The sequence below is a fragment of the Heloderma suspectum genome, chromosome 5 (assembly GCF_057233095.1).
Source record: "Heloderma suspectum isolate Gila_16-S chromosome 5, 16-S_ref, whole genome shotgun sequence".
Lineage (NCBI taxonomy): Eukaryota > Metazoa > Chordata > Lepidosauria > Squamata > Helodermatidae > Heloderma > Heloderma suspectum.
The window spans coordinates 206,155,452-206,177,397 of record NC_139462.1 but is presented as its reverse complement, the minus strand read 5'-3'; the positions used below and the strand labels follow the sequence as shown (position 1 = coordinate 206,177,397).

Here is a 21,946-nt window from a genome sequence, read left to right as displayed (position 1 = left end):
TGGCCCAATGGCCAAGTAGAACGCAATGATGGGTTGCATAAAAAAGGCACAGTGATGAGGCCAATGATGCTTAGCCTGGAACATGTGTGGTGGCCACACTGCCCGCTAAGGAAGCCCACTCTGTGGCTGGCTAGCTCAGTACAGGTTTTGCCTCTCCATGCCCCATGCCAAGGGTATAAACGCAGGCCCCTTAGCACACATTTTGCCTTCCTCATAAAAAGGATTCTTATACTTGGCATGCAGCCAATGGTTACTGGATAACCTTTTGTTCCTTTGAACAAAATGAATGGAATAAGACAATTTCATGCAGCTTCTCTGAACTGCTCTCAGTTAAATAGCAGAATAATGCCTAATGGAAATGCAGACTTTCTCAGACAGAGGAAAACAATAATAGAACAATAATAAAAATACCTGAGATGTTTTTATTCTTTTCTGCTGGGTTTGTCTTGATTTTATTCTGGACTGTTTTGTTTTTTGCTCTGATGTTTGTATTTTTGTTTTAAATGTATTGTACACCACCCAGAGAACTTTGGTTATTGTGCTTTTTAAAAGTATAGTAAGTAAGTATGTAAGTAAAATGAGTAAAAATCTAAGTGGGTAAAAATCTAAAAGGGAAAAATATTTGTTTAAAACGCCTAAGAAGGGGAGGGGTTCTCCCCCCCAAAAAATGGCTCAGTGAGAAACCATGTGCTTTATTTTTACTGAAGATGAGTGACTTATTTTTCTGCATGAAAGGGGCAGAGTCCTGAAAACCTCTGAACAAGAATACTAAACTAGAGCTGGCATTTGAGTTTTCTGCTCACCAAGTTCAGATAGCTGAATTAGGATGTATCTTTTGACATAAAAGGAGGCTTGCATATTTTCAGCTCGCACTACACTTTGCATAATCACAGAACCAACACTATTTGAAGCAGGCCTATGATTAATCCTTCCCTAGATTATGCTATTGTGTAGAGCTCCTGCATTCTCAGATCTAGGCTGGGCTTCGCTTCTTTCCAACGGGCTGAATGGAGCTCGCACACTCAGCTGCTGAGATGAGGGGTGACAGGCTAGAAGCTGCACATGCAAAAAAGTTCTAAGAAAGTTTTAAAAGGTGATCATCCCAACTGCACCAACACAAGTGGTACTTCTAGGAACCATAAAACCTCGTCCCTCACCTTGCCTAGCAGTCATGCTTTGTGAAGCACTGCTCCAGAGTCTTGGGTACAAAGGTGTGAAATATCTCTACCCAAGATATAAAAGAAGGAAACCAGGGACATGTCTATTTCTCACACTCCAGGTTTCATGACTGAGAGCCAGAGTACATGTGGCTGGAAATTGCCTCTCTTTGGCAGGCACTTTGTGCCTGGGGTGTAATTTTTGCAAGTACTCATCACGTCACTTGCCTGTGATGTGAAATGCTACCTACACCAATTATCACTGAGAAAGTTGTTGTGTGTGCAAATGTGGTGTGCCGTGTCTGGGTGTGTAGTGAAGACTCAGGTTATGATAAAGGCAGGTCAGAACGTAAATGTTACTGCTAGCACAATAATTGAAATGTTATTATCATTTTCATCATCTCCTTAATATAGTAAAATCTCTAAGCTGTTTACATACAAAAATTAAAAATCACAGTTAAAAATACATATAATACAACACTAAAAACATTTCACCTTTCAGCAACAAGTGCAAGATCAAGAGAAAGTACAGACAAGCCATTTCCCTTTTACCACCCAAACCAGAAGAGCATGACACAATACCATGTTAAAGAGTTTCTATTCTTGGACAAGGTAGTACATCTCTCTGTGTCATGTGAATTAAAATACCGTGCGAGCCACATGTCACCTGTGATGTCCTATACTGGTCCATCAGTAACCTGGAGGAAATCCATAAGGCCAGCAAGGGTGTTGGTCTCACAAGTATCAGGTGGCTTGCAGGTAGGGTTGGCACAGTTGTGAGGTGACTTGCAGGGTGATCTTTAGAGTGCCAAACTGAAGTTAAAAGAATTGTGCAGTGAAACTGCTGGTTGTGCAGAGGAAGGAGAATTATGGGCATGAATGTTACATCTAAAAATTAGCCTGGGCTTGTCATTTTTAAAAGAAAAATTCGTTAGACACTGCTTACCTTAATGGTTGCCCATGACTTTATAAGTAGACAGCTTGCCAGCATTGGATGCTCAGTAGAGATCTTCAATCTGAAGGCACTTTTCCCTGGATGAAATAAAAAACACAGGTAAGATTACATGGAGCATCAAACCACTCTGATCATTGTTGCTTGGTGCCTCAACACATCGGTGTAACTAGGCTTATCCTTGCAATATCAGATTGACCCAGAGCACAGCAGAGTCAGTTGTGGTCATGGTAAACAGCACATAAATGCACGATGAGAGTTCTATATCAGCTGTCCCTAGGGGATAAACATTTTAGGGGATAGGAAAAACAGTGGTGCAATGTGTAAAAGCATCCAAAAGCTTGTTCATCTAGATGTAGCATCTAACCCAACACAGTGGTTGTGTTCATACATCGCTTTAAGCCAAAAAATATATGGCTTAATAAACCAGGATGTGAGTGAGCAGCATGCTAGTGCACACCGCCCACTTCACCCCTTTTTTATGAGAGCAGGTAAACTAACTGGGAAGGTGATAACTTAACCCAGGATTATGGTTTAGTGGACCCAAACAAGCCAGGATTCATAAGTTAACGTTAAACCAGGCTTGTGAAGCCTGGCTTGTTTGGGCACACTAGACCATAATCCTGGATTTTAATATAACAAGTAGCTATCTCCTTCCAGGTAAGTTTACCTGCTCATGAAGGGAGGAATGAAGCAAGAACAAATGGGCTATACGTAGCAGCATGGTGCTCATTCGCATCCTAGTTTATTAAGCTATAATGTGATGTGTGAATGCAGTCATTCTAGCAATGAAATTATGTGTCATACAAACAGGTGTGTGTGTGTAATAAATCATTTATATGAACGTGTTAAAAACTGTTACCAATGTACACCATCGAAGTAGAAATTATAGCCTGAATCCAGCTGCACGCTTCCACCAGCAAAATAGATACTGCTGGTGGAATTTCTCCTTCCTCCTGCAGCCCCCCACCCCATGTGCCCCAAAACTGCTCCAAAGGAGATTCAATGGAGTAGATTTGTGGGGCAAGCAGGAGGATGCAGAAGGGAGGAGGGGACAGGAAATCCACATTGCATGTATGGAAATCCTCTGAGGGTGTCAGTCACTGGGGAAGGAGTGAAGAGTAGGAATCTCCAATACTTGTGGTGAATTAGTGTTCCAGTCAAAATTTTGTACAGCCAGAAAGAATCTCCAAAAGTAACTTGCAAGGCTTGCCTTTCTAACTCCCCAAACTGCTGGTAGAACAGCCTCAGGATTCTGCTATTCAGGCCACGGGTGACACTGGTTTAGCGGATCTACTTGAGGGATAACACACTGGTGAGTGTGGGCAACAAACTTGTCAGGTTAAAAGGTGGTGCCCTGGTGTTCAATACCTAGGCTTTTTAGCAGTGGAGCAAGAGACCACTTTATGTACAGACAAACCATTATTGGTGCAGGCAAGGTGGGCACAGGTGGGAAAAATCCATTGCTTAGTGGCCATGAAAATGACTCTGCTGATGAGTTTTCAGTACAGACAAGATAGTGAAGTAAGACAGGTAAGACTCAGCAAAAAGTTTTAAAAGCTGCAAGGATCAGTAACAGGATACAAATCAGAAGAGGAACAGCTGTCCAATCCTATATGGACCCGAAACCTTCATGAGAGGATTAAGACAACTTGCTAGACCAGAGCAAATGATCCACAAGGCCGTGTGTGTTTTATTTTACAGTTTAAGTAATTACAGTGCAACTAAGTGTTCATTCAACCATTGCTAACATAAAAAACAATCACTTTTTCCTAGACGTTTCACCAGCAACCATTACTTCTCATAATGGTTTTTTTGCTTGACCATCTGTCCCTTTTGCAATACTGAGCTCTGTCACATAAGTGCTCAGTATCTTTGTTTTATGAACTGGCCAGAGAGCTTTGGCTATTGGGTGGAATAGAAATGTATTATTTATGTATGAATACATAAACAAACAAACAAACAAACATGCATGCATATTTGCATGCAATATGGGGCGCCCTGCTGGATCAAAGGTCCATCTAGCCCAAGGGTGAGGAACCTATGGAAATTTCTACATGAAGCTTTTATCTCACACCTTTACCGAGACTTCTGTTTCTGGATTCTTTGCAGGATTAAGATCGGCTCCTTTACACAAACTATTTTCCAGGTTTTTTTTTCTTCTCTGCCATTCTATTTGTTTCATTATACAACCACTAGATGGTGCTGTGATATAGCAGAATTGTGCAATTACACAAGACTCTCATTCCGCCATTTCTAAATAATACCAGACCTTCCTTGTTAGGGGGGAAAAAAACGTAATAATGATTGCAAAGCATGGGAAAGGCCCTGGAGGATGACAATGTCATGTCATAGCAGACTCTATGACACTCCCCAGGATATTGCTGGATTACAACTCCCATCCCTCAGACATTGCCCATGCTGGCTGTGGCTGATGGGAGCTAGAATCCAACATCTGGGGGTCAGGTGTTCCCCACCCCTGACCTTGTCCAACATCCTGCTTCTCAGAGTGGCCAACCAGATATTTGTTTATTATGTTTCTTATACGCCTCCTAGACAAAGTCATCTCTAATCTAAGTGCAGTACAGATTAAAACACAACAACCTACCATAAAAATCCACAAACAATTAAAAAACAAAACAGATAAAAAGTTCAGACAACCCCCCCCCCCCAGCTTAATACCAAAAATACACCATAGATTACAAAATCTAGAACAGCCAACAGGAACAGGAGTTAAAACCAAACCACAGGGAGTAAAATGCAGATCCTTAAAAAGCCTATGAGAATAGAAGGGCCCTGGCCCGGTGATGAAAAGACAGTAATTTAGGCTCCAGGCAGGCTTCCCAGAGGCAGTATTCCATAGTCAGGGGTTCAACAGTGATAAAAACCATTCTCTCATGACCACCCTCCAAACCTCTGATTGAGGAGGCACATGGAAAAGGACCTAAGGGCATGGGTAGGTAACTATAGCAGTTGGTGTTCCATCAGATAGGAAGTCCCTTGCCAGCAGAGCTTTACAAGTCAGAACTAGTGCTTTGAATTGGGCCCGGGAATGAATTGGAAACCAGTTAAGGCAAGATTTAAACATATTACACTGGCCCTAATGCCTTGTTGTTGTTGTTCAGTCATTCAGTCGTGTCCGACTCTTCGTGACCCCATGGACCATAGCACGCCAGGCCTTCCTGTCCTGCGCTCTCTCCCGGAGCGTGCTCAAGTCCATATTCATTGCATTGGTGATGCTATCTAGCCATCTCATCCTCTGCCGTCCCCTTCTCCTTTTGCCTTCAGTCTTTCCCAGCATCAGGGTCTTTTCCAGGGAGTTTTCTCTTCGCATTAGGTGGCCAAAATATTGGAGCTTCAGCTTCAGTATCTGTCCTTCCAATGAGCACTCAGGGTTGATTTCCTTTAGGATGGACTGGTTTGACTTCCTTGCAGTCCAGGGGACTCGTAAGAGTCTTCTCCAGCACCACAGTTCGAAAGCATCAATTCTTCGGCGCTCAGCCTTCCTTATAGTCCAGCTCTCACAGCCATACATTACTACTGGGAAAACCATACCTTTGATTAGACGGACCTTTGTCAGCAAGGTGATGTCTCTGCTTCTTACTATGCTGTCTAGGTTTGCCATAGCTTTCCTCCCAAGGAGCAAGCGTCTTTTAATTTCATGGCTACAGTCACCGTCTGCGGTGCTCTTGGAGCCCAAGAAAGTAAAATCTGTTACTGCTTCCATTTCTTCCCCTTCTATATGCCTGGACGTGATGGGGCCAGATGCCATGATCTTAGTTTTCTTAATGTTGAGTTTCAAACCAGCTTTTGCACTCTCCTCTTTCACCCTCAACAAGAGGCTCTTGAGATCCTCTTCGCTTTCTGCCATTAGGGTGGTATCGTCTGCATATCGGAGGTTGTTGATAATTCTCCCAGCAATCTTAATTCCGACCTCTGATTCATCCAACCTGGCATTTCTCATGATGTACTCTGCATATAGGTTAAATAAGCAGGGTAACAATATGCAGCCTTGTCGTACTCCTTTCCCAATTTTGAACCAATCAGTTGTGCCATGTCTGGTTCTTACTGTTGCTTCTTGACTCTCGTACAGGTTTCTCAGGAGACAGGTAAGGTGGTCTGGTACTCCCATCACTTTCAGAATTTGCCACAGTTTGTTGTGATCCACACAATCAAAGGCTTTAGCGTAGTCAATGAAGCAGAAATAGACGTTTTTCTGGAATTCTCTTGCTTTCTCCATGATGCAGCGAATGTTGGCGATTTGATCTCTAGTTCCTCTGCCTCTTCGAAACCCAGCTTGTACTTCCGGTAGTTCTCGGTTCGCATACTGCTGAAGCCTAGCTTGTAGGATTTTGAGCATCACCTTGCTGGCATGTGAAATGAGCGCAATTGTGCGGTAGTTTGAACACTCTTTGGCGTTGCCCTTCTTTGGAATTGGAATGTAAACTGACCTTTTCCAGTCTTGCAGCCATTGTTGAGTGTTCCAAATGTGTTGGCATATTGAATGCAGCACTTTAACAGCATCATCTTTTAGGATTTTAAATAGCTCAGCTGGAATACTGTCATCTCCGCTAGCTTTGTTGTTACTAATGCTTCCTAAGGCCCACTTGACTTCACTCTTGAGGATGTCCAGCTCAAGTTCAGTGACCGCACTATCATGGCTATCAGGGACATTCAGATCTTTCCTATATAGTTCTTCTGTGTATTCTTGCCACCTCTTCTTAATCTCATCTGCTTCTGTTAGGTCCCTGCCTTCTTTGTCCTTTATCATGCCCGTCTTTGCACAAAACGTTCCCTTGAGATCTCCAATTTTCTTGAAGAGATCTCTAGTCTTTCCCATTCTGTTGTTTTCCTCAATTTCTTTGCATTGTTCATTTAAGAAGGCCTTCTTGTCTCTCCTTGCTATTCTCTGGAAATCTGCATTCAGTTGGATATATCTTCCCCTTTCTCCCTTGCTTTTCGCTTCCCTTCTTTCCTCAGCTACTTGTCAAGCCGCATCAGACAGCCACTTGGCTTTCTTGCATTTCTTTTTCTTTGGGATGGATTTGGTTGCTGCCTCCTGAACAATGTTACGGACCTCCGTCCATAGTTCCTCAGGCACTCTGTCTATCAGGTCTAATCCCTGAAATCTATTCCTCACCTCCACTGTATATTCATAAGGGATATGATTTAGGTCATACCTGAATGGTTTAGTGGCTTTCCCGACGTTCTTCAATTTCAGCCGAAATTTTGCAAGCAGCAGCTCATGATCTGAGCCACAGTCAGCTCCAGGTCTTGTTTTTACTGACTGTATGGAGCTTCTCCATCTTTGGCTGCAAAGGACATAATCAATCTGATTTCGATATTGACCATCTGGTGATGTCCATGTGTAGAGTCGTCTCTTGTGCTGTTGGAAAAGAGTGTTTGCTATGATCAGCGTGTTCTCTTGGCAAAACTCTATTAGCTTTTGTCCTGCTTCATTTTGTACACCAAGGCCATGCCTGCCTGTTATCCCGGTGATTTCTTGATTTCCTACTTTAGCATTCCAATCCGCTATGATGAAGAGGACATCTTTTTTTGGTGTTAGTTCTAGAAGGTGTTGTAGGTCTTCATAGAACCAATCAACCTCAGCTTCTTCGGCCTCAGTGGTTGGGGCATAGACGTGAATTACTGTGATGTTGAATGGTTTGCCTTGGATTCGTACTGAGATCATTCTATCGTTTTTGAGATTGTACCCCAGTACTGCTTTTCCCACCCTTTTGTTGACTATGAGTGCGACTCCATTTCTTCTAAGGGATTCTTGCCCACAATAGTAGATATGATGGTCACCTGAATTAAATTCGCCCATGCCTGTCCATTTGAGTTCGCTGATTCCCAAGATGTCGATGTTCAATCTTGCCATCTCATGTTTGATCACCTCCAGCTTACCTTGATTCATTGATCTGACATTCCAGGTTCCTAAACAATATTGTTCTTTACAGCATTGGACTTTCTTTTCACCACCAGACACATCCACAGCTGAGTGTCCTTTCGGGTTTGGCCCAGCCGCTTCACTCTTTCTGGCGCTACTTGGAAATACCCTCTGCTCTTCCCCAGTAGTATATTGGACACCTTCCGACCTGAGGGGCTCATCTTCCGGCGTCATCTCTTTTAGCCTTGTGATACGTTCCATGGGGTTTTCTTGGCAAGAATACTGGAGTGGGTTGCCATTTCCTTCTCCAGTGGACCACATTTTGTCAGAACTCTCTGCCATGACCTGTCCATCTTGGGTGGCCCTGCACGGCATAGCTTATGGCTTCACTGAGTTACGCAAGCCCCTTTGCCACAACAAGTCAGTGATCCATAAAGGGGGCACAATGCATTGCAGTAATCCAAATGGCAGGGTACTAGAGCAAAGATCACTGCAGCCAGGTTATCGACCTCCACAGAGGGTTGTATCAGGGATACCAACTGAAGTTGGATTTGGCTCCCAGACCTGATGTTCCTCACCCCTGCCATCAACTAACACAATTTCCTTGGTTCCAAACTTGCGGGGGGGAGGGGGCACACTTTTTAAAAAACATAACTGAGAAGAGCTCTCTGAAGAACCTTATGAATACACAAACAAAGAATGCATGACACTGCTGTCCTCAAAGCTCAGGGGTGAAGCTGGTGATCTTAAAAGGTTAACCATTTGATGTTAGGAGAATGGTTTGGGGTCTGCGCTAATAATAGCGCCATGAATGTGTAACCCTTTCCGAATGGGTCAGGGTTATATAGTACCAAGGCAGAGGATGACTCCTGCAAAATAGCACTGTGCATACTCATGTATTGGGTAATGCTGCTGCCATGTAACATGAATGTTTGGCAAGCCCGCTGAAGAATTTACTATGCTCCTCATGCAAACTATTACCCAGAAGTTGTACAAACCTACCCTTATTCCTGATAAGCACACAATTAAAAAGGAAGTTTACAATAAGACCTTTTGCCAGGATAGATATTAAAGGTATTTAAAAAACAAAACAAAATGGAATACAGGGTATCTGCAGTAGAGCAGTACAACTTCTCTGACTGAGGTCTGAGATTCAAGTGGGAATCTGTGCAGAAACTCTACACCTTTACATGCGTTCCTATCATCACACACTGACCTCTAGTGTATTAAGGAAGAATTAATATTATAAGGAACCTTGGCAAAGGCTTATGAAAATATTTGGGAGAAGAGAGCAAGGGGACTGAGTGTCTCCTTCCACCAGTATAGTTCCATTGACCTCTATATCACACTACACCCATTTGTCACTAAGTTGGCTCCTTAATATATTAATGTTCCACTCCTACTCTCTGTTTCAAAAAAAAAAGTTTCATATAGTGGGAGGCTGAAATCAAATTATTCTGAAGGCTGCTAATATTTATGGGACCAATTCTGTAAAAAAAGAAAAAAAAAGAACATTTAACAGAGCAATTAGAGATTCTACTGTTTATACATCTCAAAGCCTGCAAACTGTTTTTTCTACAGTGTGTAAGGGGCTGAGGAAAGCATTCTACATAATGACTACAGAGTTTACAAGGTAGGTGGCTTTTCATAACATTGGGAAACAATTGTCTAAAAAGAAGATACATACCAAGAGCCAGAGAAAATTGGCTAATACATCCAACTGCAGCAATATCTAATCATATTTTTATACGAACACACAGACACACATATGGATACACACACACACACACCTCTTCAAGAATTGTAAACAGGTTGCACAACAGCTCAGAAACAATTAGTTGAATTAAGGCTAGTTTGCACATGCTTGGTCAGCACTTGATGACTTGCATGTGTGGAATGGGCCATCACAGGTAGCACCATTGCTCAAACTTCCATATTGTTTTCAATGGAATCAGTTCACACATGCAGCCCCAGTTCACACATTACACCTGTGGCCATCATGTGGTAGAAAAGCAAGCAATACCCTGCCCATTCACCAGGCACTTCACAGCATATGCGACATGCCACTCTATGACAACACTGGCTCATGCTACAGTTTTGGGTCTGACTTTTATCACACATGACTTGAGCAACACTGCACACCTCCAAGAAAAGGGTGTGGCTGCTGGCTCACGTCCAACCAGAATTAACCAGATAGGGTCATAACCTAGGCAGATAAGGGCTAAGTGCACTACAAACCTGAGCCCTGCCTAATTACCATTGATAAAGCATGATGTGCTTTAAAGTGAAAATTGAAATGTTAAAACCCTTTCAGCTGGTTTGGAAAGTGACTTCTCAGGAGATGTGGCTCTGCCTACTCTGCCCGGCCAATCAGAAGCTAAACATGCCTTAGCAGTATAATGTACAGTTGAATCAAGTCATAAAGGGTTTTAAATGAGGAATTAGAGGAGCATTGGCTGGGCAGGCATTAACTGAAGCTACTTCTCCCTCCTTCCCCACTCCCAGAACAGTCTCTATTTCATTAAGTGAAAACACCACACACTTACACAGGGATGGAGAACTTGTGACCCTCCAAATGTTTTGGCCTACAACTCCCATTAGCCCTAGCCAGCTTAGCCAGTAGTTAGGGATGATGGAAACTGTAGGCCAAAACATCTAGAGGGCTACAAGTTGCCAACCCCTGCTTTAAATGAATGGGAAACAGTGCACATTCTAATCTATACTAGCATGTGAACTAACAAACTGAAACATTTCCATTAATTGAAAAGGACTGCGAGTACCATCACATACTGGAAAAAAATTCTGTCCAATGTTTTCATGCATACCACTGCTTGTACACATGGCTTATATAACGAGGGCGAAAATTCATACCACAAACAGAAACCTGAAGCAAGAGCAAACTGTGCATGCACCATTTTCAACATTATAGAAGTTCTTCATGTATACTTGGAAGACACGCGGAGCAGAATGCAGGGCAAAGCTAACCCACAGAGCAGCATTACTCAACCTGGTGCTTTCCAGACGTTTTGGATTACAACTCCCATTATCCCTGGCCATTTGCCATGCTGGCTGGGACTGGTGGGAGTAGGAGTCCAATATCATCTGGAGGGTACCAGGTTTGGGAAGGCTGCCATAGAGAAATTACAAAGTGGATTGGGAGGGGGAACCATCCACCCCTACTTAAGAATTCTGAAGAACAAATCTTGCCTGTGTTCACACATTTCCATCGAAAGTATTTGGTCCCAAAGACTCATTTTTATTTTGCAACTAGTAAATACGTAATGTTCACCTTTTACAAATATCCGCTCCCCCAAGCCACCCACACTATACCCTAGATTTTTCAGCTTCATTTGCTACTTTATCATTACCATTTTGAATTCTAATATAATGTTTCCATCTAATGTTTGCAGCTTCTTTCCAGATTGCTGTGACCTGAAAAACTGGGACCCACACATGCTGATTCTGTCTATGTAACTAGTAAGAATATTTTTCCCATTGATGGTAGAACAGAGGGTGTGTCTAGAGAGTTCAAGGAACATCTTGCTTGAATGAGGCTGTCTCAGTCATTAACACCAATTCCTTTATAGGCCTTTGTTACAGATACCCCTGACTGACTGCACTACAAAGCTGTGTTCATTAAAGATGGCAAGGTAAGTTAGGTCTGGATGGCCTCCTTCAAGCAACCGCAGGCTTCCTAAGCAAAGTGCCAGGTGCCAATTGCATGTTCTTGTTCAACACAAAGCTTACTTGTAAAATAGTTATTTGCCAACCATATGGATATCTTTAAACATAACCATCTGGGTACATCTTGAACGTTAACTTATTGTAGCAATGTGGAGTAGATTATTTCAGTTTTCAACTTCAAAGGGAATTCTAAAATATAACTGGAAACCTAAGCAGACCAAATCAGATGTGGAAAGAACCCGACTTGCAAGAAATGCTCTGGCATCCTTTGCAATCAATATTTTTCCAAGTCCTCTTGCCCGATCCACAATTCACAGAGTTATTTATTAGCATCTATGTAGTTTTACACAGACTGATTTATGTGATTCCCTAGATAGCATATATATATATATATATATATATATATATATATATATATATGAGTTTGGAGAAAACCCAGACAGTTTATTGTGATCTTTGGATAGGATGGTTACATTCTTGCAGGGAGAGCAAATCTGGACCACGTACTTTAAAAGGCCAAACAATAGACATGTAAAAATGCTGGATATCAAGACGCACACTCATGTCCAATGGGCAAATGTGAAGATATAGTAAGAACTTAAGAGCAGGAGTAAAGAACCTGGTGACCTCCAAAGTGCTTTGGACTATAACTCCAATCCACACCAGCCAGCATGGCCAATGGTCAGGGATAATAGGAGCCATAGATCTGGAGAGCATCAAGTTACCTACCTCTGTTTTGGAGCATTTGTTTGGATCCAGATACAAGAATCTGTATGGATACAAGTAGTCACAAACATTCAGAACTGACAGTGGCCTGGTTCACACATAATTTCCCTGTGGAGTTTTTCATTGTGGCGACAGAAGCCATTTCAAATATTCGATCCGCAGCAGGGGGCACCCCATAGCTTGTTGTTACATGAAAGCCTGGTGAGGGTGGGTTGTTGGGGTGGTTAACAAGCATCCGCAACCCTAAAACAGCCCATGGGTTCTGGGTCGCTTGTTAATCACCCCAACAACCCACCCTCACTGGGTTCGCACGTAATGGCAAGCTATGGCGTGTCCCTGCTGCTGCCGCAACAAGAAGCCCCACGGGGAAATTCACCAATGATGACTTCTTATTATGTGCAAACCAGGTCACTGTCTCTTCTGCAATGTCTCCAACTACTCCACCAGGAGAAAAATGGAACAAGGCTTTCTAATTCTGCATCTCATGCACATTAAGAACTCCTATTGAAATCAGTGGGATTTACTCATGAATAAAGATGTGTAGGATTGTGCTGCATGGCTTGCCATTTCACCTAGCTTGCCATTTCATTACTCCCACTAGTTTGAAAATCTCAGGCAACTGGCAAAAGGCTTGCTTTTTCCTTCCACAGCCTTTTCACCAATTTAACATTTGCTTAGTACTAGCAACAGGCTGGGAACAAACTACAGATGTGTTTTAAAATCACATTACATATAAAGCCAAGTTTATTATTAGGAAACAACATTCAAGGTTGTTTCCTAATAATGGAGGATAAGGAACATCACACTGTAACGTATCTTTACATCAACTATTTTTCTTCCCCTGATATGAAGCAATAAGCAAAATACACACATGTCTCCATTCATTTAAAGATCTTACCTTACAGATAAAATTAGTCCCATAAAAAGTTAAGCCTTTAACTTGTACTCTATATGTCCCAGTGGAACATGAGAGCATATACGTATAACGTGCCACAATTTATTTAAATATAATTTAACGATGTACTATATTGGAAAAAAGTTGTTGTTGTTGTTTATTCAGTCAGTTGCTTCCGACTCTTCGTGACTTCATGGACCAGCCCATGCCAGAGCTTCCTGTCAGCTGTTGCCACCCCCAGCTCCCCCAAGGTCGAGTCCGTCACTTCCAGAATATCATCCATCCATCTTGCCCTTGGTCGGCCCCTCTTCCTTTTGCCTTCCACCTTCCCTAGCATCAGCAGGATATCCTGTCTTCTCATGATGTGGCCAAAGTACTTCAGTTTTGCCTTTAATATCCTTCCCTCAAGTGAGCAGTCTGGCTTTATTTCCTGGAGTATGGACTGGTTTGATCTTCTTGCAGTCCAAGGCACTCTCAGAATTTTCCTCCAGCACCACAGTTCAAAAGCATCTATCTTCCTTCGCTCAGCCTTCCTTATGGTCCAGCTCTCGCAGCCATAGGTTACTACGGGGAATATCATTGCTTTAACTACGTGGACCTTTGTTGTCAGTGTGATGTCTCTGCTCTCAACTATTTTATCAAGATTTGTCATTGTTCTCCTCCCAAGAAGTAAACGTCTTCTGATTTCCTGGCTGCAGTCAGCGTCTGCAGTAATCTTTGCGCCTAGAAAGACAAAGTCTGTCACTGCCTCCACGTTTTCTCCCTCTGTTTGCCACTTATCAATCAAGCTGGTTGCCATAATCTTGGTTTTTTTGAGGTTTAACTGCAACCCAGCTTTTGCACTTTCTTCTTTCACCTTCGTCATGAGGTTCCTCAGCTCCTCTTCGCTTTCAGCCATCAAAGTGGTATCATCTGCATATCGGAGATTGTTAATGTTTCTTCCAGCAATTTTAACTCCAGCCTTGGCTTCATCAAGCCCAGCACGTCGCATGATGTGTTCTGCGTACAGGTTGGATAGGGAGGGTGAGAGAATACAACCCTGCCATACTCTTTTCCCAATCTTAAACCAGTCCGTTGTTCCGTGGTCTGTTCTTACCGTTGCTACTTGGTCGTTATACAGATTCCTCAGGAGGCAGACAAGATGACTTGGTATCCCCATCCCACCAAGAACTTGCCACAATTTGTGATAATCCACACAGTCCAAGGCTTTAGAAGAGTCAATAAAACAGAAATAGATGTTTTTCTGAACCTCCCTGGCTTTCTCCATTATCCAGCGGATATTGGCAATTTGGTCTCTAGTTCCTCTGCCTTTTCTAAACCCAGCTTGTACATCTGGCAATTCTCATTCCATGAATTGCTGGAGTCTACCTTGCAAGATCTTGAGCATTACCTTACTGGCATGGGAAATAAGTGCCACTATTCGATAGTCTGAACATTCTTTGGTGCTTTCCTTTTTTGGTATGGGGATATAAGTTGATTTTTTCCAATCTGTTAGCCATTCTTGTGTTTTCCAAATTTGCTGGCATATGGCATGCATCACCTTGACAGCATCATCTTGCAAGATTTTAATCAGTTCAGCTGGGATACCATCATCTCCTGCTGCCTTGTTATTAGCAATGCTTCTTAAGGCCCATTCAACCTCACTCTTCAGGATGTCTGGCTCTAGCTCACTGACCACACCATCAAATCTATCCCCGATATATTATCCTTCCTATACAGATCTTCCGTATATTCTTGCCGCCTTTTCTTGATCTCATCTGCTTCTGTTAGGTCCTTGCCATCTTTGTTTTTGATCATACCCATTTTTGCCTGGAATTTACCTCCGATGTTTCTGATTTTCTGGAAGAGGTCTCTTGTCCATCCTATTCTATTATCTTCTTCCGCTTCCGTGCATTGCTTGTTTAAAAATAATTCCTTATCTCTTCTGGCTAACCTCTGGAATTTGGCATTTAATTGGGCATATCTCCCCCTATCACTGTTGCCTTTTGCTTTCCTTCTTTCTTGGGCTGCTTCCAGCGTCTCAGCAGACAGCCATCTTGCCTTCTTGGTTTTCTTTTTCTTTGGGACGTTTTTTGTTGCCGCCTCCTGAACAATGTTGCGAACTTCTGTCCATAGTTCTTCCAGGACCCTATCTACTAAATCTAGTCCCTTAAATCTATTCTTCACCTCCACTGCATATTCATTAGGAATATTCGTGAGCTCATATCTAACTGATCTGTGGGTCTTCCCTATTCTCTTTAGTCTGATTCTAAATTGTGCAATAAGAAGTTCGTGATCTGAACTACAATCAGCTCCAGGTCTTGTTTTTACCAACTGCATAGATGTCCGCCACCTTTGGCTACAAAGGATGTAGTCAATTTGATTTCGGTGTCGACCGTCTGGTGAAGTCCATGTATAAAGTAATCTCTTAGGTTGTTGGAAGGCAAAATTCTATCAGCCTATGTCCCGTTTCATTTTGTTGTCCCAGACCATGCTTGCCTGTAATTCCAGGTGTCGTTTGACTACCCACCTTAGAATTCCAGTCTCCTGTAATGAAAATAACATCTTTTTTTGGCGTACTATCCAGTAGGTGCTGCAGATCCTCATAGAACTCATCTACTTCTGCTTCTTCAGCATCTGTGCTTGGGGCATATATTTGGATCACTGTGATGTTAAATGGCTTACCCTGAATTCGAATTGAGATCATTCTGTCATTTTTGGGATTGTATCCAAGCACTGCTTTAGCCACTTTATTATTAATTATGAAGGCTACTCCATTTCTTCTGTGGTCCTCTTGTCCACAGTAGTAGATCTGGTGGTCATTTGATGTGAAATGGCCCATTCCAGTCCATTTCAGTTCACTGACACCCAAAATGTCTATATTTAATCTTGACATCTCCCCAATAACCACATCCAATTTGCCCTGGCTCATAGATCTTACATTCCAGGTTCCTATGGTGTGTTGATCTTTAGAACATCGGATTCGTCGTTCACCACCACCACCATCGGCTGCTAGCCGTCCTTTCGGCTTTGTGGGGCTAGCTGAACTTATCCTCTGTTCCTCCCCAGTAGCATTTTGACCATCTTCCGACCTGGGAGTCCCATCTTCCGATGGTATACCGACATATCTCTGGTTGTACTGATCCATTTAGTTTTCATGGCAAGAATACTGGGGTGGGTTGCCGTTTCCTTCCCCAGGGATCGTATTTAGTCTGACCTCTCTGCCATGACCTTCCCGTCTTGGGTGTCCCTTCACGGTTTAGCTCATGATGTCATTGAGGTGCTCAAGCTCCAGCACCACAAGGTAACGATCTCCTTTGCTGAAGTGGAAAAAGGTAAATATTACTATTTCTTAGATAGGGAGGCAAAGATTCCCTTTAAACTAAAATTCCAAGGCTTCCTAATAACCTACTTCATAATTAGAGAAAGTGGGATTCAGACAACTGGGCACAAAAAGGGATGTATTGCAAAGACTACCATTTTTATTTTACACATGACATGATTTTCATACTATGAAAGAAGTATTTGCCAGCAAATCATTATGGCACAAAGCCTATTGTGCACCAGTTAATCAGTTGTTTTCCGGGCCACATTCAAGGTGTTGGTTTTGACCTTTAAAACCCTATATGGTTCCGGCCCAGCCTATCTTAAGGAGCGCCTCCAGCAGCACCAGACAGGCTGCTTAACAAGATCAGCCTCGGATGGCCTTCTCTCTGTCCCATCAGCCAGGACAGCTAGACTGGTGGGGACGAGGGAGAGGGCCTTTTCTGTGGTGGCCCCCACTCTGTGGAACTCCCTCCCTAGGGAACTCCGTCATGCCCCCTCTTTAATGAGCTTCCGTCGTGCATTAAAAACGTGGTTGTTCAGGCAGGCACTTGGGGTGGGTTAAGGTATTTTAGAAAATGTTTTTATTGTAGAATTTTATTGTTTTAAACTGTTTTTATTGTATGTTGTACATCGCCCAGAGTGGCTGGGTGACCAGCCAGATGGGCGATTAATAAATTTAATAATAAATAAATAAATAAAAGTCTGAAATTTCATGTAAATCACCCAGCTATAGAAGGGTGATCTGTAATTCGTTTACAGAGGCCATTCATTTGCTGTGTTTCTGGTGCCATATGCAACAATTACCAGGCCTACAAAATGAAACAACAACAAAAGTCTGCTTCTGATCTAAAGATTCAAAAAGAGAAAAAGGTTTAATATACGCAGGAGAGAAATGACTTTTCAAAGCAACATATTTCTCTTTTCTACAATGGTAGCCAAATCTTGCAACACCTCAGGGACAGAGTATTTCCCTATGGGAGATAGTGGGCAGTATCTAACACTGCCTAGGGGCTTGCAGAACCTACAGTTAGCACAAGGGGAAGCTGGCAGAGCCTGGGCAATTGGAAACTAGCTTGTTTCTGGAATGGGGCAAGTCAGCAGAGCTCACAGAAGGGAGCTCCAGACCCGTCCCATTCTGGAAATGGGCATTTTGTTTCCAGGGTTGCTTTAAGAAGCACTAGCTTCCTACTGCACTAGCAGTTGGTCCCAAGGGCCAAAAGAATGAGCAGAGGTGCAGCAGCAGTATTGGATACTGCACACAGAATTCATTAGACTGTGCCACCTTTCTTCCATGATGCGACACAAGGAAGTCAACTTAAGGTCCCCAGGCAGTCTCCCATTCAGGCACTGACCAGACTCAGACCCATTGAGCTTCAAGAAGATGGCTGCAGTAGATCATGCACCTTCATCATGCTCTGGGACTGCAAGTGTCAGGCATGTCTGCAAGGGTTAACCATTCAAGACGAGGCTGGACAGCTGGACAGTCAACTGTCTGGGATGCTCTGACTTGGATTCCTGCATTGAGCAGGGGGTTGGACTCAATGGCCTTGTAGGCCCCTTCCACCCTACTATTCCATGATTAAAAATTTCACAGTGCTGTTGTCCTAAAACAATGAAAAATTATTCTCTACTCTGACAACTTCTCTACCTGGTAAACAGTGTCAGCTGAAGCAAAGCAGGAGTCTAATGAGTCCTATTCTGGAATTGACAATGATAGTCCAAGCCTTTCCCTTCCCTCTGCCAACATTCCAGGTAAGATCTCATAAGAACATAAGAAGAGCCATGCTGGATCAGACCAAGGGTCCATCTAGTCCAGCATTCGGTTCACACAGTGGCCAACCAGTTGTTGACCAGGAAACCTGAAAGGAGTTAGAACTTGTTGTATGCAACAGCTGATGCTTCAATTGTCTAAGCGCAGCAAGAATTTAAGGGGAGGTGGTGGTTTCCATATCCCTCAAGTCAGTATTATTGTAACAATGAGAACCAGATTTTGCTTTTATGAATATCAGCTTGGCGTCCAGATGTGTATGATTTGATTTATGACCATTAGCAGCCCGAGTTCTTTCTGAATGCAGTGTCTTGCTTGCCGGAGGCATGATCTTCTTCACCCGCACATTGATATTTAAGAACAAAACAAACAGAAAACCTAGGGGAAAAACCTGAACTCCACGGCACAATTATGGTTTGCTACATCTGTGCTAAATGCAAAGGCCTCAGGGAGAAACAGCACTTTTTAGAACACAAATGTCAAAATGAAGAGCCAAGTTGCACCTGTCTTGCAACCAAGCTCCAGGGCATCAATGGAGGAAGCAAGGGATTAAAAAAAACAAAAAAACAGACAGCATCACAAATACTGTAGAGAGCATCACATTACATCAGAATTACTCATTTTGTCAAGCAAATTAAGAGACTGGAGGAAGCTTATGCTGAAACATATTGTGTGGACCCTCTTCTATCTAGCCCACATAAGTAACTGCCTGTAACTAAGCCTAAGTATGTGCAATTTATTCTTCCTGTTTATGCCCTCCTCTGCTTCCCTATGCTTCCTCTGTATCAAGTTTATGTCCGCTTGTAGTATGTGAAGCACCATGTACACCTAGGGTCTCCAACAGAAACCTCTCTTGGCACCCACCAGGTTCCCCGCACCTCCTTATTTTTATTGTGTTTCTTAAGATTTAATTAATGGGAGGCTGGCATGGGGCAAAGTGAAGGGTTGTCCTCCAGCATCATCTTTATTTTGGTTCAAGAGAGTGGTTTTGCATTTTAGAGCTCAGCTCCCACCTCTGCCATGTACTTAGGTTTTGTATTAGTTTTACCAGTTTGCTTTCTGGGAAAGGAGTATTTTGTGACCAGCTACTCCCTGCCCCCCATGGCAGCCATTTTTTGAACGGGCCAGCCCCCATGGCAGCCATTTTGTGAGATCATCCATGATAGTCTCTCAAAATTCTATTTGTGCCCACCAACCCAAAAAGGTTGGGGATTCCTAATGTACACTGATGGCAATATACATCTCCCCCTCGGTCTCTCTCTCTCTCTCTCTCTCTGTATAAACATCCCCTCTTACCACAAGTATTTATTTGTAAATAAGATATGCCATTGGACCTAAGTGCGTGCGTGCGTGCACACACACACACACACACACCTTTAGCCTCTGTTTTCACTCCCTCTCAGTTTCTCAAGTATGTTGTGCATTATTCCATTTAACATTAGAGGAGTTTAGGAAAATGGTGAGAGAGAGACCTCATATTGGTCTTCTTGACAGCATCTTTTTCCCAGCCCAATTCCAGAGAGATAAGTGATAGGCTGGACCAGTTAGGTGCTTGACACCTAGGAATTTGGTGTTTTCACACAGCCCACTGCTGTGCTGGTGTCTAAAGCCACCTGGCAGAAAGTTGAGGAACTGGTTGGGAATCTGAAAGAATTTTCCAGTCCCAGACACAAGGAACCCAAGTTCTTCTGCTGCTGCACAGACGTTCTTTCTGCTAAAACTAGGCCAGAGCAACATCAACCAGATTGATCAGAAGGACAAATATTTAGGGGTTCTACACCTGCTATAGTGGCTGAGCATGAAATAAAATATTCTGCCCCCTCCTCCACTTCTTTGTAACAAATTAAACTCCGATCAGATAATTGTGAAGTCATTGATACAGCTCAAGAATAGAGCAAAAATGCAAACAGACCCAGATTCTATACAAACTACTTGCATTTGTCAGTATGTAGACAATACAGTGTAGATGAACTAGCGCTCTGACTTGGTTTAAGGCATCTTCCTAGCTACACAGTAAGGCTCAGGTGTGTGATTATGTGAACTGAAATACAGCAGAGAATCATATCTTGTTTATGTGCCTGAAGCACTAAGCATTTATTTAAAACATCTCAAGTCACCACTAATTAAAGCCTTACTTGGATGGATGACAAGCAAACGAACTGTCATGTGTTTATACATGATAGCTAATGGCTTACAGATTCAATTCTTCACTGCAGCATTATTAATAGCTCCACTGACTTTTACCAGATTTGGCTCAATAGGCCTAGAACAACACAGAGGTAAAAACTGTTGCAGAAGTAACAAGAGATGGAACTTTAAAAAGTTAAAAACCCAAAGTGGAAACATTAAGCTTTGTTGTTTTCAGTGGAAACAGAAAAGCATCCTTCAGCCAAAAGGTAACCATTTCTGATCGTCCAGATCCATTATATTCAGAGCTTTATTTGTTACTTTTTGCTTCAAAGGCTCATTTGTGCATGCGAATCAACAGAGATGTGCCATGAAGAGGGATGTCATCTAAACCCAGTATCCAAGCTTCTGGAAATTGTAGCAATGTATGGCTGTGAGAGCTTGACTATAAGGAAGGCTGAGCGCCAAAGAATCGATGCTTTCGAACTGTGGTGCTGGAGAAGACTCTTGAGTCTTACGAGTCCCCTGGACTGCAAGGAGGTCAAATCAGGCTATCCTAAAGGAAATCAACCCTGAGTGCTCATTGGAAGGACAGACACTGAAGCTGAAGCTCACATATTTTGGCCACCTAATGCGAAGAGAAAACTCCCTGGAAAAGACCCTGATGCTGGGAAAGACTGAAGGCAAAAGGAGAAGGGGACGGCAGAGGATGAGATGGCTAGATAGCATCACCAATGCAATGAATATGGACTTGAGCACACTCCGGGAGGGAGCGGAGGACAGGAAGGCCTGGCATGCTATGGTCCATGGGGTCATGAAGAGTCGGACACGACTGCACGTCTGAACAAAGATATGTAAATAGAAGCCTTTGTGTACAGATTTTATATTCTACTGCTGAAAGGATGACAGAGTACTTAAATTACGCTGCAATCAACTTGTTAGGGCAACTCAGAAAATCAGCTACACCTAGATGCAATTTATCAAATTTCATTTGCAAAACAGGAGTCTTGTAATTCAATAACTCCGCTGAACTGAACAAAAGAACATTTTAAACAAGTTTTAAGGAGAGCTGTGATGGGAGTATGAATGGCAGTTCTCCCAGGAAATCCACTACTATAATCCTCAGACAGCAGTAACTCAAAACATTACATCTATAGAGAAAAACACTCATTTTACTTATAATGGTTCCAACCTTAGCAAAGAACATTCTTGCATTCTAGAGTTCCAAAAGATTTAAATGACAGTGCTCTAGAGAGCTGAAATATGAAAATATCAACTATTGTTTGCACAGCGGTGAGCAGTTCTCTAGCTGCTTTGGACTTCAACTCCCAAAAGCCCCTGTCAATGGTCAGGAATGCTGGGAGTTAAAGTCTGAAACATCTGAAGCTCTACTTTCTGTCCACCCCTGGTTTACAGGACCAAGACTACATTTTTAAAAAAA

The 21,946-nt window shown here is 42.7% G+C and overlaps 1 protein-coding gene across 1 annotated transcript in view; it reads right to left on the bottom strand.

The window, feature by feature from the left end:
- The window catches only part of SVIL (supervillin), a 209,655-nt gene that overhangs the window by 156,781 nt on the left and 30,928 nt on the right, over nucleotides 1-21,946 (bottom strand). The window contains exon 2 of the mRNA XM_084859163.1: nucleotides 2,104-2,189. The gene's annotated coding sequence lies outside the window, so the exon portion shown is untranslated. The remainder of the gene's footprint in view (nucleotides 1-2,103; nucleotides 2,190-21,946) is intronic.